The 16,897-nt window shown below is 46.3% G+C and overlaps 2 long non-coding RNA genes across 2 annotated transcripts; both read left to right on the top strand.

The window, feature by feature from the left end:
* The first annotated feature begins 11,514 nt into the window (after nt 1-11,514).
* LOC132075006 (uncharacterized) lies at nt 11,515-13,221 on the top strand. The gene is made up of 3 exons (XR_009418693.1): nt 11,515-11,760; nt 12,385-12,448; nt 13,146-13,221. It is a non-coding gene; the product is annotated as an uncharacterized LOC132075006 (long non-coding RNA).
* A 32-nt stretch (nt 13,222-13,253) lies between these two features.
* LOC132075005 (uncharacterized) lies at nt 13,254-15,134 on the top strand. Its single transcript, XR_009418692.1, has 2 exons — nt 13,254-14,106; nt 14,701-15,134. It is a non-coding gene; the product is annotated as an uncharacterized LOC132075005 (long non-coding RNA).
* The last annotated feature ends 1,763 nt before the right edge of the window (nt 15,135-16,897 follow it).

Raw genomic sequence — 16,897 nt, 5'->3', positions numbered from 1 at the left:
AAATTGTTTATTGAGTCAAGCTAACTTTGCATGGGTTGTTTTGTATTTGAGGTAGGATCAATTTCAAGAGGTTTCTTTCACAGACTTCTGATAGGTATTACTGGGATTTTGGTTTTGTTTACTGTATGCATAAACATAGAGATTTGGTAGGGCCAGCTGGGCTGCTGGAGTTTTGGGTGTGAATTTATTAGATGGCTTTTGGTAAACACAGAATAATTATGTAAGGTAACAGCAAATTACCCAATTGATCTAGCTATGTAAGCTTACCACAAAGTTTTATATCTTGCCAGTTTTCTGTTCTTCTGCTCCAAGTAGTTGTTGCAAAAAAAGAAAGCACTGTTACTTTTCTGAAGAGTTTTCTTCTATAACAAGCCCTTTACTGCCCTTGAATGTGAGTCAGAGGAGCCAAACAGCTGCAGCTGTTCTGAGGGCTTGGTGGGATTCGCCCCCTCCCTTTTCCTGGGTGGCATGGGAACGAGAGGCAGGCACAATCAGGGGTATATTAACCCCAGCCGTGGCTGAGGGGCTTCATTCCCTCTCTGGGATGTGCTGGGTTAAGAGCTCTCCTCATTTCAGTGAAGAGGCTTTTTCAGCCCGTCTCAGCATCTTTTCAGCAGGTGTTTCTGGGCATCTAAAGCACAGAGGCTTGGAAGATTCTGTGAAGAAAACAGCATGGAATACAGGGAGTATTTAGGTTTGTGATTTTGGGTTTTGTGTTTAGGAGTGGTAAGGTGCTTTTGTAATTTTTAGTTTTGCTCTGGTTGTTTTTTTGGTTGGATTTCTTTTGGTGGAATTTTTGGTTTTTTTTGGTTTTCATTTTGGGGTTTTTAGTTGGTTTTTGTGGGGGTTTTGGATTTTTTGATGTTTTCTGTGGTTTTTTTGTTTCTGTGGGGAGTTAGGTGTTTTGGGATTTATTGTTTGTGTGGGTTTTGTTTGTTTGGTTTTTTTTTCTTTGTTTGTTTTTGGGATTGGTTTTGTTGGGTTTTTTTTGTTTTGTTTTGTTTTTTTTTAATTGAGGAGTGCAACTCCCTGAAATTCCAAGCTGTGTCAAGCACAACATTTTATTCAGCAGATTGATCATGTCACAAGAGGGATCCGCCCAAGGTCCAAGATGATGTTTGAGATTGAGGCTTCAGGTGAGTTGAGGATTGTGATTGGGAGAGGGAGGGTGAGCAGTTAGGAGTTCTTGGGAGGGAGTTTGCAGGCAGCAGGGTGAGAAAGGGTCTTTATTTGTTTATTTGAGGCCTCCCCCACACAAGGCTTCTCAGAAGCCTAGCAGAGGCATTCCCATGTCTTACAGCACACAAGGTCATCCACTGCACTCAGGGGAATGCCATTTAACTTTGCCTTTCTCTAAGCCAGGTGCCACTCCTAATGAAGGCCTTGGAATCAGGATGAAGCTGGAGCCTGAAGGAGCCAGGCACACTCAGGAGAGGGCAAGTAGCTGACTTGCAGGGATTTGGCCCACATAACTCTGGACTCACTCTTTGATTTTGGTTTTCTTGATTGCAGCTGACCGAGAGGCTCACAGGCCATCACAGAGCCCTCCAAGGCAGACTCATTTCAGGTGCAGCGTGGATTCCCCTCACCGATCATCCAAAAGATAAGTCGGGGGCCACAGCCTGGAGATGGTGGAGTAGCAGGTTGGGAGTTTTTGGGACAGATTCAAAAATGAGCAGAGAGGAAAGCAATCTTCTCCAAAGGCCTTTTAGGACAGCTAAAGGGAGAGGCTCTACTTTTGATGGCAGCTTTCAGGCGGGCAGTGCAGAACAGCTCCGGTCTGTATCCTGTTGTCCGGTGTGCTGTGTTCCCTAGTGTGTCTTTGGGGTCCCTTTTGCCTTCTCCCCTCGAGACCCTCACCACAAGCATGATGTGTCGTGTTTCATGTCCCCCTGTTTGTCACTTTCTGTGTCACGGGTGTGTGCACAGATTTGTGCCAGAGCTGTTCTTCCCTGCCGCATGGCCTGCTGCAATAAGACGAACCATAGGGAGGGGGAATTTGTAATGTTGGCTGTACTTGGGCTCTAGATGCTATTCCTAGATTGACATAAGGTGTTTGCAGCTTGTGAGTTATCCTGGTGGTGTTTGACATATGTTCTAACTTTCTTTCAGGTGCAGATGCATTCCACGTGTGGCAGAGGGTCAGGGTTAGGAGGTGCCGGGCCTTCTTAGGAGCGCGGTGAGTAGCAGAGTGGTGGGGTTTTGGCCAATGCGGTGCCAAGATCAGGCCCTGATGTTTGGTTCTCTTTAATCTAGCTGTCTGAGAGACACCAGCCCGGTGCCAGCAGGACCTTCCCAGCTGACGAGGTGGCCTTTCTTTGCACCTGACACAGACTGGCATCCCCAGATGTCTGAGAGATAAGTAGAGGGCTGCGACCCACAGTGGGGATGAAGGCATGGTGCTTGTTTGGGAATTCCTGGGAGGGGTTTTTGAGTCCAGTTTGGAGAGGGGGGCGTTCATTAAACGGCTCGTTAGGCCCCATGAAAGCCAAGTCTCACTTTTGATCACAGTGCTGAGGTGTGCAGGGCAGAGCAGTCCCCGTGTGCATCGTGTCACTTGTCTGTTGTGCATTGTGTGTTGTTTGTGTATCTCCTGTCTTCTACCTTAGGCCTTTGAGGGCCCTGTCAGTACCCCTGGCATCATTGTTAGCGTCTGTAATCTCTGCATTCCCTGGTCTGGCACCCGGGACACAGAGCTTTTGACTCGCGAGCTCAGACAGGCATCAGACTCTCTTCTCTCTTTGGAAGCATCCAGTCAGATGTCTTTTCAGGTCTTGTTCTGAGCTGTATGGACAGCTGTGCCCCACCTGGATCCATTATGGTGGATTAGGACTTGTAATATTACGAGGTTAGGTAGAGGATTTTGACTGTAGGATTCCTAGGCATCCGTCTTTGCTGTTCTTGGAATTAATCATTCAGTCATCATCTTCTTCCTTCAGAGTTCTCTGAGCCTCATCAGCTCACCATCGGTCTCAGCTCACTCATCTCCTTTTGCATTCTCTCAGTCCTTGTAGCCGTTTTCCTTGCCAAGAGATTTCTGTTCCTGTTGTGTCCCCGTTGTCTGTCCTATCCTGTGTCATGGCTCTCAGCACACATTTGTGCCGGAGCTGCTCTGCCCTGCTGCACAGCCTGGTGCGATAGGAGAAGTCCCAGGGACTTGGAGTTTGTAATGTGGGGTGTAGTTGGACTCTAGATGGGATTTGTAGATGGGCCCATCATATCTGGAGCTCATCAGTTATCCTGCCACAGTGTGACTCTTGTCCTAACTTTTTTTTCAGGTTCAGATGGATTAAATGTGTGCCAGAGGGCCCCATGCCAGGTGTGGGGATTCTCCTGAGTAGGTGAGGCCCCATTTGCCTCTGCAGCAGACTCTGTTACACCTCTCAACTGACTCTGTTACACTGCTGTTCTTTGTCTTTCTTTTAGGAAGTAAATCTGGATGCCAGCAGTCAACGTGAGCAGTGGAGAGAATTGGTTGTTATTGCTCAGCTCTCAAGCACAACAATTTCGCAGCAGATTCATCGTGTCACAAGAGGGATCTGCCCAGTGTCAAGGATGATGTTTGAGATTGAGGCTTCAGGTGAGTTGAGGATGGTTACTGGGAGAGGGAGGGTGAGCAGGCATCCAGTTAGGAGTTCTTGAGAGGGGGTTTGCAGGCAGCAGGGTGAGAAAGGGTCTTTATTTGTTTATTTGAGAGCCCCTCCCAAGGTGTCTCAGAAGCCTAGCAGAGGCATTCCCATGGCTTACAGCATACAAGGTGATCCACTGCACTCAGAGCCACTTAACTTTGTCTTTCTGTAACCCAGGTGCCACTGCTAATAAAGGCCACAGCCTTGGAATCAGGATGAAGCTGGAGCCTGAAGGAGCCAGGCACACTCAGGAGAGGGCAAGTAGCTGACTTGCAGGGATTTGGCCCACATAACTCTGGACTCACTCTTTGATTTTGGTTTTCTTGATTGCAGCTGACCGAGAGGCTCACAGGCCATCACAGAGCCCTCCAAGGCAGACTCATTTCAGGTGCAGCGTGGATTCCCCTCACCGATCATCCAAAAGATAAGTCGGGGGCCACAGCCTGGAGATGGTGGAGTAGCAGGTTGGGAGTTTTTGGGACAGATTCAAAAATGAGCAGAGAGGAAAGCAATCTTCTCCAAAGGCCTTTTAGGACAGCTAAAGGGAGAGGCTCTACTTTTGATGGCAGCTTTCAGGCGGGCAGTGCAGAACAGCTCCGGTCTGTATCCTGTTGTCCGGTGTGCTGTGTTCCCTAGTGTGTCTTTGGGGTCCCTTTTGCCTTCTCCCCTCGAGACCCTCACCACAAGCATGATGTGTCGTGTTTCATGTCCCCCTGTTTGTCACTTTCTGTGTCACGGGTGTGTGCACAGATTTGTGCCAGAGCTGTTCTTCCCTGCCGCATGGCCTGCTGCAATAAGACGAACCATAGGGAGGGGGAATTTGTAATGTTGGCTGTACTTGGGCTCTAGATGCTATTCCTAGATTGACATAAGGTGTTTGCAGCTTGTGAGTAACCCTGGTGGTGTTTGACATATGTTCTAACTGTCTTTCAGGTGCAGATGCATTCCACGTGTGGCAGAGGGTCAGGGTTAGGAGGTGCCGGGCCTTCTTAGGAGCGCGGTGAGTAGCAGAGTGGTGGGGTTTTGGCCAATGCGGTGCCAAGATCAGGCCCTGATGTTTGGTTCTCTTTAATCTAGCTGTCTGAGAGACACCAGCCCGGTGCCAGCAGGACCTTCCCAGCTGACGAGGTGGCCTTTCTTTGCACCTGACACAGACTGGCATCCCCAGATGTCTGAGAGATAAGTAGAGGGCTGCGACCCACAGTGGGGATGAAGGCATGGTGCTTGTTTGGGAATTCCTGGGAGGGGTTTTTGAGTCCAGTTTGGAGAGGGGGGCGTTCATTAAACGGCTCGTTAGGCCCCATGAAAGCCAAGTCTCACTTTTGATCACAGTGCTGAGGTGTGCAGGGCAGAGCAGTCCCCGTGTGCATCGTGTCACTTGTCTGTTGTGCATTGTGTGTTGTTTGTGTATCTCCTGTCTTCTACCTTAGGCCTTTGAGGGCCCTGTCAGTACCCCTGGCATCATTGTTAGCGTCTGTAATCTCTGCATTCCCTGGTCTGGCACCCGGGACACAGAGCTTTTGACTCGCGAGCTCAGACAGGCATCAGACTCTCTTCTCTCTTTGGAAGCATCCAGTCAGATGTCTTTTCAGGTCTTGTTCTGAGCTGTATGGACAGCTGTGCCCCACCTGGATCCATTATGGTGGATTAGGACTTGTAATATTACGAGGTTAGGTAGAGGATTTTGACTGTAGGATTCCTAGGCATCCGTCTTTGCTGTTCTTGGAATTAATCATTCAGTTATCATCTTCGTCCCCCAGGGTTTTCTGAGCCTCATCAGCTCACCATCGGTCTCAGCTCACTCATCTCCTTTTGCATTCTCTCAGTCCTTGCAGCCATTTTCCTTGCCAAGAGATTTCTTTTCCTGTTGTGTCCCCTGTTGTTGTCTGTCCTGTCTGTCCTGTGTCACGGGTGTCAGCACACATTTGGGATGGGGCTGCTCTGCCGTGCTGCACAGCCTGGTGCGATAGGAGAAGTCTTGGAGACTTGGAATGTGTAATGTGGGGTGTAGTTGGACACTAGATGGGATCTGTGGATGGGCACAGGGCATCTGGAGCTCATCAGTTATCCTGCCACAGTGTGACTCTTGTCCTAACTTTTTTTTCAGATTCAGATGGATTAAATGTGTGCCAGAGGGCCCCATCCCGGGCGAGGGGATTGCCCCGAGCCGGTGAGGCCCCATTTGTCTCTGCAGCAGAAGTGTGTATGGTGAGTGTGTTACAGCTCTGTTCTTTGTCTTTCTTTTCAGGAAGTCAATCTGGATGCCAGCAGTCAACGTGAGCAGTGGAGAGAATTGGCTGTTATTGCTCAGCTCTCAAGCACAACAATTTTTCAGCAGATTCGTCGTGTCACAAGAGGGATCTGCCCAGTGTCAAGGATGATGTTTGAGATTGAGGCTTCAGGTGAGTTGAGGATGGTGCCTGGGAGAGGGAGGGTGATCAGGTATCCAGTTTAGGATTTCTTGGGAGCGGGTTTGCAAGCAGCAGGGTGAGAAAGGGTGTTTATTTGAGGGCCCCCCCACACAAGGCTGTTCAGAAGCCTAGCAGAGGCATTCCCATGGCTTACAGCATACAAGGTGATCCACTGCACTCAGAGGAATGCCATTTAACTTTGTCTTTCTGTAACCCAGGTGCCACTGCTAATGAAGGCCACAGCCTTGGAATCAGGATGAAGCTGGAGCCTGAAGGAGCCAGGCACACTCAGGAGAGGGCAAGTAGCTGACTTGCAGGGATTTGGCCCACATAACTCTGGACTCATACTTTGGTTTTGGTTTTCTTTATTGCAGCTGACCGAGAGGCTCACAGGCCATCACAGAGCCCTCCAAGGCAGACTCATTTCAGGTGCAGCGTGGATTCCCCTCACCGATCATCCAAAAGATAAGTCGGGGGCCACGGTCTGGAGATGGCGGAGTAGCAGATTGGGAGTTCTTGGGACAGATTCAAAAATGAGCAGAGGGGAAAGCAATCTTCTCCAAGGGCCTCTTAGGACAGCTAAAGGGAGAGGCTCTACTTTTGATGGCAGCTTTCAGGCGGGCAGTGCAGAACAGCTCCGATCTGTGTCCTGTTGTCCGGTGTGCCGTGCTCCCTGGTGTGTCTTTGGGGTCCCTTTTGCCTTTTCCCCTCGAGGCCCTCACCACAAGCATGATGTGTCGTGTTTCATGTCCCCCCTGTTTGTCACTTTCTGTGTCACGGGTGTGTGCGCACATTTTTTGCCGGAGCTGTTCTGCCCTGCCGCATGGCCTGCTGCAATAGGACGAGCCTTGGGGAGTTGAAATTTGTAATGTGGGCTGTACTTGGGCTCTAGATGTTGTTCCTAGATTGACATATGGTGTTTGCAGCTTGTGAGTTATCCTGGTGATGTTTGACATGTGTTCTAACTTTCTTTCAGGTGCAGACGCATTCCACGTGTGGCAGAGGGTCAGGGTCAGGAGGTGTCGGGCCTTCTTAGGAGCGCGGTGAGTAGCAGAGTGGTGGGGTTTTGGCCGATGCGGTGCCAAGATCAGGCACTGATGTTTGGTTCTCTTTAATCTAGCTGTCTGAGAGACACCAGCCCGGTGCCAGCAGGACCTTCCCATCTGATGAGGTGGCCTTTCTTTGCACCTGACAGGGACCAGCATCCCCAGCTGTATGAGAGATAAGTAGAGGGCCGTGACCCACAGAGGGGCTGAAAGCACGGTGCTGGTTTGGGGATTACAGGGAGGGGGTTTTGAGTCCAGTTTGGAGGTGGGGGGGTGTTAATGAAGTGGCCCCTTAGGCCCCATAGAAGCCAAGTCTCACTTTTGATCACAGTGCTGAGGTGTGCAGCAGGGCAGAGCAGTCCCGGTGTGTCTCGTGTCACTTGTCTGTTGTGAATTGTGTGTTGTTTGTGTATCCCATGTCTTTTACCTTAGGGGTGCCTGTCATTAATCTTGGCATCATTGTTAGCATCTGTGATCTCTGCATTCCCTGGCCTGGCACCCAGGCCACAGAACTTTTGACTGGGGAGCTCAGACAGGCGTCAGACTCTCTTCTGTCTTTGGAAGCATCGCATCTGATGTCTTGTCAGGTCTTGGTCTGGGCTGTATGGACAGCTATGCCCCCACCTGGATCCATTTTGGTGGATTAGGACTTGGCGTAATATGAGGTTAGGTAGAGGATTCTGACCGTAGGATTCCTAGGCATCCATCTTTGCAGTTCTTAGAAGAAATCATTCAGTTATCATCTTCTTCCTTCGGGGTTCTCTGAGCCTCATCAGCTCACCATCAGTTTGAACTCGGTCATCTCCTTTTGCATTCTCTCAGTCCTTGCAGCCATTTTCCTTGCCTAGAATTTTCTGTCTGTGTTGTGTCCCCGTTGTCTGTCCTGTCCTGTCCATCCTGTGTCACGGCTGTCAGCACACATTTGTGCCCGAGCTGCTCTGCCCTGCCGCATAGCCTGGTGCAATAGGAGAGGGCCCGGGGATTTGTAATGTGCAGTGTGGGGTGTAGTTGGACTCTAGATGGGATTTGTAGATGGACACAGGATATCTGGAGCTCTTCAGTTATCATTGAACCGTCTGACTGTTGTCCTAACTTTTTTTTCAGATGCACCTCCTCAGATGACTGCAGTAGTTGTGTAGGTTCCTTCTTCTGAAAGGGAATAGGGCGCAAGAATTCATCTTCCAGAGAATTTTTGCAAGTCCTGGCTTGTATTGTATCTGCCTATGGTGACTTATGTTCTATGTACCTATACATCTGTCTTCTATTGGATTTTGGGTAGAAAATTTATCAGTCCAGAGAGGAGACAAGTCCTAGCTGTCAGATAGCCACTCGTTGACCCTTCCTGTCGTCTCACAGGTCCCCGAGGCTGCTGATTTCCCCAGGATCTGCCATTTTACCTCAAGGAGCGGCAGCCAGAAGATGTGTCACAGCACGTTCTTCAGCATCTCGAGTAAGGGCCGCAGTGAGCATTTAAGTGGAAAGATTGTGTGAGCGTGTGTGAGAGCACGTGGCTGTGTCTGTCTGTGTCTGCTCGTTTCTGCGTGTGTGAGTGCATGCTGACTGGATTTAACCTTGTGTGTGTGACTTTTGCTTTCCAGGTTTTGCAACTCCTTGTTAAATTTAGAATAAGAAATCCCCAGCCGGGTTGTATTGCATGAACTGACATGATATGTACCGATTTTGGCTTAAAACCCAGAAAACCAGACGAAGATGAGCAGGAAAAAACCAGAAAAAAACCACATGATGGACAAGAAAAAAACCCAGAAAAAGCCCAGGATGGGCAAGAAAGCAACGAGAAAAAAACCCCAGAAAATAATCCCAGATGGGCAAGAAAAAAACGTAGAAAAACCCCAGAAAATCACCCAAGATGGGCAAGAAAAAAACCCAGAAAAAAACCCAAAAAAAAACCTCTGAGATGGGCAAGAAGAAAACCAGAAAAAAGTCTGAAGATGGGCAAGAAAAAACCCAGAAAACACCCAGAAAAAAATCGCAACCCAAGTATAAATATAGAAATGTTTGTCAAGTATATGCAAATATATAAAGAAATGTTAAATTATTTGAAATATAAAATAACATAAATATAACATTTATACAGTATTACTTGTGTTATGGATCATATTGATTTTTATTTATTTCCTATAATACACTACAATATTTATATCAATTTTACATCTATCATATCTATCATTTGTTATATGTTATACCAGATTGATATACTCTAGGTTTTTTTAAGTAGTTTAAAATAAAGGGGATTTTTTTTTTTATTTGGCAAAAGCAGGTGTTTTAGTATAAACATTATAAATACAAATAATATAAAGGTAGAAATCTAAGAATAGAAATAGATCATAAATAGCTGAAGGTTAATATAAAAATTAAAAATGTAAGAAAAAATAAGTTGTACCAGTAGATATGGTACATAATTAGGAAAATAATTTATCTCTTATTTGAATAGGATACATGTTATACATAATGATTAATATAATACTTAAGTATAAACTGCAAATATAAATGTGAATATAGTCATGAGCGCTATAAATATAAAAATATTTCAATGTAGTTTAAAAGAATAGAGCTTTTTTGTATTTATTTAGTTAGGATGGGATTTGTATTTTAAATAGTGAAAGCATGATAGAAATGTAATTTTAGACATAGGAATATGCAATCAATGTGGAAAGATATTTATAAAAGCACAAAATATAAGTAAATATAAATAATAGAAATAGAATAATGTTATATAAATTACATGCTACATCAATGTCCACTATAGCTATGCATGTGAATATAAATACGAAAAATGGAAATAAAAAATTTATTTAAACATGGCTTTAAAGCAAGGGGCCTTGTTTGATTCTGGTGGGGTAAGAGGCAGGTTTTTGGCATTTATTTCAGAGCAGTTTTCGGCGGGGGTCGCCCCTGTTCTTTTTTGCCACCTTGCCTGCCCGCAGCCCCGAGGCGCGCTGCGCCCCCGGCTGGGGCGGGCGGCAGTGCTGCCGCCTTGTGGACAGAGCGCGGTACTGCAGCCCTGCGCCGAGAGGCCGCCACCTTGGGAGTGGCGCGTCGCGGATGTCGCGGACTTTTGGTTGACCTTCTCAACAGGGCGGCGAAAAGGGCGGGGAAGTGGAGGACCGGGGTGGGTGTCACTGGACTGCCTGCATGGAATACCGACCCCGGCGCGGCCCCGGTGGTATTTTCTGTGACGTTTCAAGTGTACCCGACACATGCTGTGGTCTCAGCGGCGCCGCGGGCGGGCGTATTTCGGCGGGTTTGTGACAGGCATGTGGGGAAACGCCTCGCTGTGCCGGGGTCCTCTGACAGCCGCTTTCCCGCCCTGAGGGAGCCGAGCCGGGCCGAATAGTTCCGAAGAGCCGAAGAGCCGAGTGTGGGCGAAAACAGCCGAGTTTCCCCGAAGAGCCGAGTGTAGCCGAAAACAGCCGAGTTTCACCGAAGAGCCGAGTGTGGCCGAAAATAGCCGAGTTTCACCGAAGAGCCGAGTGTGGCCGAACACAGCCGACTTGAGACGAAGAGCCGAGTGTAGCCGAACACAGCCGACTTGAGACGAAGAGCCGATGATAGCCGAGTGTAACCGATAGCCGACTGTAGCCGACATTGGCCGCATTTAGACAAAGAGCCGAATATGACCGACTTTAGCCCAACCGGGCCGAGTTCAGCCGAAGAGCCGGAAAAGCCGAATTTAGACGAAAAGCCGAACCGAAACGATTTTACACCTTAGCCGAACCAAGCCTAATTTAGCCGAGTTTATTTAAACAGAACCGAACGACGCCGCAGCACTCTGCCTGCAGAGCGCCGGTGCAGACGGCAGGGGGCGGTGTATAAAGCGAGTATAAAATATCAACTGTATATAAGAAGGAATAAAAAGCTCTGTGTCATGTGCAGCAGTAGAAAATTTCAGGCTCCCAGGGAATAAATAGTTTTCTTTCAATCATTATAGTTTTGGGGTTTTTTTTACTCCCAGGTAGCCTGAAAGTTACTACTGCTGCTTTTTGATTCTAAAGCTAGGAAGGAAAACCAAGATTACAAATACAAGAAAAAGAAAGGGAAAGGGAAGGGGAAAAAAAGGAAAGGAAAGGAAAGGAAAGAAAGCAGGAGAGCAGAAGGGAAGGGAAGGGAAAGGGGTGAAAAACAGCGTTAAAAAAAGAAAAAGAGTTGGAGGGGAAAAGAGAGGGCATTCGGGAGGAGCGGTCCTGCCTCAGGTCCTTCCCCGCCCTGGGGCGAAGGACCCGTTTGATGCCCGGGAGGGACTGCAGCTCCCGGTGGCGGGGGACGGAGCCGTGGCTGTCAGCCCGAGACTCCAACTCCCGGCAGGCCCTGCTGCCGGCGCGGCGTGTGACGCAACGGCTATCGCGGCACATGAGTGGCTACCAGCCCGAGACTCCAACTCCCGGCAGGCCCTGCTGCCGGCGCGACGTGTGCCGCAACGGCCGACGCTGCCCGGGATTTTTCTCTAAATCGGCAGTAAATACAGCTGAGTAAAATTAGCTTGGTTTTCTTCCTTCTTTTTTAACTGAATTGTTTTTATTAAAAATACTATTTGAATATGTAGAAAAAGTGGGGATGTCCTGTACTATATCCTAGCTTTTCTTGTTTATAGGGTGCTCAGAAAACATGCGTCCCTTAGAGTCCCTCAGAAAGGTTCTCAGTGCGATCTCTACCAAGGTATGTATTTACTAATAAGTGATCCCTTTAGATATTTGCCTGTGTACCTTTTCCTGTAATTCAGAGCTTGCGTTCTGTGGGTTTTATGATAAACCTGTAAAATATGTAAGAATGCTTTTGCAAGTCTGAATCGTTGAAGGCAGCAGTAAGTGGATTTAGAGCCTGTTCTTGACCAGACAACGGGAAAAAGTGTGACTTTGATGCTGAACTTGTTTTTTTCATTTTTCATTTGACTTGTCTGGAATGATTTAGGAATAGAGAGAGCTAGAAAAAGAGAGAAATAGAATTGATTATTGAGCACTCCTCAAATGCTCACCACGATTCAGTGTAGAGCCGAAGTGAAGGGTGATGGAACAGAGCTCTGTGCTTTAGAAGGAAATAAATTTAAACCTGACCTCCGCACAGAGTCTCACTAACTTCTTTTGTTTTAAAATACAAAATATTATTAGGAAGTGTTGGAAGTTAGTGTTTTGGGAAAGAAACGGCAGTTCCACAGAACATTCCATTTAACAGAGGCTCTAGGAAGGATTCATGTTGTAACTGCTGTCACTGCAATCAGTTGGTGGTTCAGCCTTGAAATGTGCACTTGCCCTTCTATAAAGCACTGTTTTGTTTGCCTTTCAGTGCTATGAGTCTTGATAAATTGGAGAAGAGCCCAAGAGAAATTTTTCATCCCTTGATATAAAAGGTAGGAAGTGACTTTTTTTGGTTTGGTTCTTTTTCTTTATTATTTCCTGGAAATAAAAGTAATTAAGTATAGGTACTACTGGTTTGTTTCTTCCAGTAGCAGATGATAACAATAGCAGTAGTAATAGTAAAAATAATAATAGAAATAATAATAATAGCAATGTAATACTACCTAAACTGTCTTTATCCATTGAACTGGCCATTTCAAATCAAAACTTCTAAACACAAATCAAACCATCATCCTCGTAGAATCTTTCACAGCAGTGGGCTATAGATCCTGGTTTTGTTGACAGGATTTATTGGTTCTGGAATAGCAAGAGGGAAGTACAAGCCTAACTACTTCTAGCTCACAGACCCATCCAGTGAATACTGCTTTGTGTTTTGGTGGGCTTGTGATGACTTTGAAATCAATTGCTCATTCCAGTAAAAAAAATTAATGTTTTTTTGAACCTGACAGCAGAAATAACTTTAGGCGCCAACTTAATAATAACAGATCACCAATTTAAGTTCATAATTTTATGCTGTACTATCAAAGTTTAAAGGTAAATTTTTACTTATTAGGAGATGGTATAAAGTGTATGTTCCAATGTGTTGGATGTATGCAAAGGTACATACGTACCCGAAAGTCCTTAGAGGAAACAAATTTTTACGTCTGCTGTTTGATTGTTTATCATACAATATTTGGTTTTATTTCCCAGGGATCGGTGAATTTTAACTTTGGAGTCCTCTGTGCTAAGGATGCTCAGCCTACAGATGATGAAATGTTCAGTAATGGCGAGTTTTTCACCTTCGCTTTAATTGCTATGCTGATCTGAATAAGAAAAAAACAAAAGCAAGAGAAAAAAAAAGGATGGTTTATTATTTTTTACGCTGTTATGTTTGTTTCCTCAGTATTTGCTGCAGCTCTGCGAACCCAAGCTTTGGGTTCCTTCTGTCCCACTGGGAGTTGCCCAGTTTGGTTGCATCTGGTGAAATTCACCCTGAGACCTTACAGAGCTAGCTCAAACTACGTGAGAGCCATTTGCAGTTCTCTCCAGACACCTGGAGAATGGGTGATGTTTCTGAGGGTCTGGCAAGTATACTTGTATCAAAACTCAGTCTGTGAAATTTCTGGGGAAAACCCTTCTGTGTCCTGAAGGGTTCAAACTCTGGTGAGGATCCAGTTATCAGGTGCTCACCTGGATGGTTCCAGCTCTTAAAGTGAACACTTGTACTCTTACCCTGTAGTTTACATCTATTGTATTTTTGTTATTTTGCAAGATTTTACGGCTTTGCAAAATATTGTGCGTTTCACTCTTTGGAACCTCTCAGATGGTTCTTTGGTGCAGCACCACCTCATGGGACACTTGGCTGCCGTCCTGAAGGGGTTGGTCGCTAGAATTGTAAATCCTGGAGAGTTTGTAAGTCTTCTGTCCCCAGGGAGGTACCATGCTTTGTTTACTTTTGTTCTGTTTGTTAGGCGCTGCTTCTCATTGGAAGTATGAATTTCAAACTACCCTGTTCTTATTTTAACTGTTTTCCTGGTTCTCTCCCTACGGCAGGGAAAGACTCTCGTATCCTTGTCGTCGGGCTCGGTGCTGTCCAAGAAGATGCAGAGACTAAAAAAATCATAAGAAGCAAAATATGACTGCAGGGAAAACAAGCTGGAGAGAACAAAAGGTGATATTGTTATCCTTACCCTGTATTAGAAACATCCGCTGTGCTTTGATGCTGGCAGCTGCCAGGGGCTTGTTAGCTCTTTGTAGGCAGGTGTAGGTGTTCACTTGTAGGTTTTTTCTCTGGACAAGTCAATTCAAACTTTGCTAAGCTTATATTTGCAAATTACTCTCTAGCACAGTCCAGCATGACATTTTTGAATGTTGTAAAAATACCATGTTACTTGGAAATTGCTAATGATGAGAAGCTTTAGGGAAAAATAAGATGTCAGGGTTGGGAGATGTGAGAAGAATTTTGAGGGGATGTTAGACTGAAATAAAGCACACTTGAAGCTGGACTGGCACGCTGGCAGATCCCCTATTAAACAGTAGCGCTGAGATTAGCCTGGGGGTTGCCCATTGTTTCTGTAGAAATCAATGTTTTCTGGTCTTCAGAGGTAAGCTGCTTTGAAAAGCTGGAAGGCACAGCATAGTGACAATCCGTGTGCTTCGCATTAAAAATAGATTTCAGAAGGGTCCTAGGCTTTTGTCTTTTCCTAGAAGTCGATGTAATCCTATTGAGGAGTTTTTAATTCTGTGCTGCCATGTCATCGATCAGGGCCCTGTCGTACTAATCATCATACAGATGCAAAACAAAAAATCAGACCCTGTCCCGACCACTTAGAGCCCAGAACACGATTTCCTCAGGCTGCCATTTGTGTGCCATCGGTACTCACCACGGAAGCGAGCTGGGGATTGTTGCACCCGTTGGGAACAAACCGCTTCTCGTCACACAGAAATGGAATTGGGACGACGCCTCAGCCAGCCTCTCTCTCCTGAATCTGCAGCAGAGCAGTTCCAGTCCATGCGGGCAATCCAGTTCCTGACGATCTGAGCGCACGGAGCAGCGCTCAGCTGCTGTGGGGGGCTCAGGGAGGGCAGAGTGTGCATTGTCATCTTCCTGAACCTACAGACGCGAATCAAAGTGAGAAGCCACAGGGTGGAAATCAGTCGCATATATGCTAAATAAAACTTGCAGGTTTTTTTTAAGAATTGTTTTTGCTTGTTCTTTGTTGTGCTTCTGTGCTTAGAAAACCTCCCTTTACAATCAGTTCAATTCATCAATTGAACCTTTGTTTGCAGACTCTCACTGAGCAGAATTTGTTGCAGACTCAGTGCACGCTGTGCAGGCCTCCCGGGAGTGTGAGGAGCTCATGTGTGCTACTTTTTGCTTTAGGACGCTCTGAGGTATTTATTCCTTTTGGGATACATGATGAGAATTCCCAAGAGAGGTAGTTATAAGGTATGACATCGGGAAAAAGCCTGTGTGGTTGGAATGTTGTTGCTGTCAAAAGTTAATTTTTTCTTAGCCAGTAGTTAGCTTTTTGCTTTATTTTTGTGGTATCAATATTTTATTGTTTAAAAAATTCCTTCAAAATAACTTCAGTGGTCGCCCACCAGTACCTTGTTCAGATTTGCCTATTTGCTTGTAGCTGAAATGTTCACATCTTGTTTATCATTCTATTTAAGAAACTGCTGCCCAGCCAACTAATAACTGAATATCCATCTGTCTAGGACACGGGGAGAGGATTTAGGTAATGTCTTTATTTCCAGAAAAAAGTTCCAGTGTAGTTTCTAAATAGAGGAGAAGGGGGTGAAGACTCGGGGCTCTGATGCCGTTGGGGCACCCCAAGGTCCCCAGGAGAGGGGGCCCCACTGCGGTGCAGGAGCAGGTGTGTTCTCATGTAATATTGAACAAATTATAAATATAAATATGAAAATTATAAACATGAAAATATTTTTAAAATACTTAAATAAAGCGGGTTTTCTTTATTGGTCAATAGGCAGTGTTTTGATTGTAAAAATTATAAATGCAAATAATATAAAGGTAGAAATCTAAGTTTAGAAATATATAATAAATACATACAGATAAATATAAAAATTTAAAATATCAGAAAAAATTAGTTGTAGCAGTAGATATTATACATAATTTAAATAATAATTTAAATCTATTTTAAAATTTTATATATATATCATTATTAATGCAATACATCCAAAGAAACGATAAATTAAAATATGAATGTATAATTATACAAAGTATAAATAAAAAATATTTCAGTATCCTTTAAAAGAAGGGTTTTTTTATTTATTTGGTTAGAGACGGGGTTTTTATTTGGAATAATGGAAGTATTATAGAAGTATAAAATTAAATATAGAAATATACAGTCAATATAGAAAGATATTTGTAAAAACACGAGCGAACGACGCCTCCTTCGGCCGAACCAAGGCGAGACCGGCGGAACCTGACGGCCTCGAGCGAACCGAGGCCAGGCTTGCGAGGCTGCCTGAACGGAGCCGAGCTCAGCCGAACCGAGCCCGCTGCTCTCGTGCGCGCTAATTAGCGCGAGTGCGGTCACTGCCCAATGAGCTCCTGTGCCACGCCGCGCTCCCGATCGTGTCCGTGCGATGGCCGGGCCGCCCGCGGGACGCGGCAGCGGGAGAGCCCCGAGCCGGGCGAGTTTAACGTGAGGCGGCGCCGCTTGCCCGCCGTCAGGGAGCCGAGCCGAGGCGAGCTCAGCCGAACGCGGAGAGAGCGGCTCCGAGTTGGGCCGAAGCGAGCCGAGCCGCGCCGAGGGCAGAGAGCGGCTCCGAGTTCGGCCGAAGAGAGCCGAGGCGCGCCGAGCGCACTGATCGGCTCCGAGTTCGGCCGAGGCGAGCCGGACCGCGCAGAGAGTGGCTCCGAGTTCGACCGAAGCGAGCCGAGCCGCGCCGAGCGCAGAGAGCGGCTCCGAGTTCGGCCGAAGCGAGCCGAGCCG

Source organism: Ammospiza nelsoni, chromosome 6 (assembly GCF_027579445.1).
Source record: "Ammospiza nelsoni isolate bAmmNel1 chromosome 6, bAmmNel1.pri, whole genome shotgun sequence".
Taxonomy (NCBI): domain Eukaryota; kingdom Metazoa; phylum Chordata; class Aves; order Passeriformes; family Passerellidae; genus Ammospiza; species Ammospiza nelsoni.
This window is presented reverse-complemented; position numbering and strand designations above follow the sequence as displayed.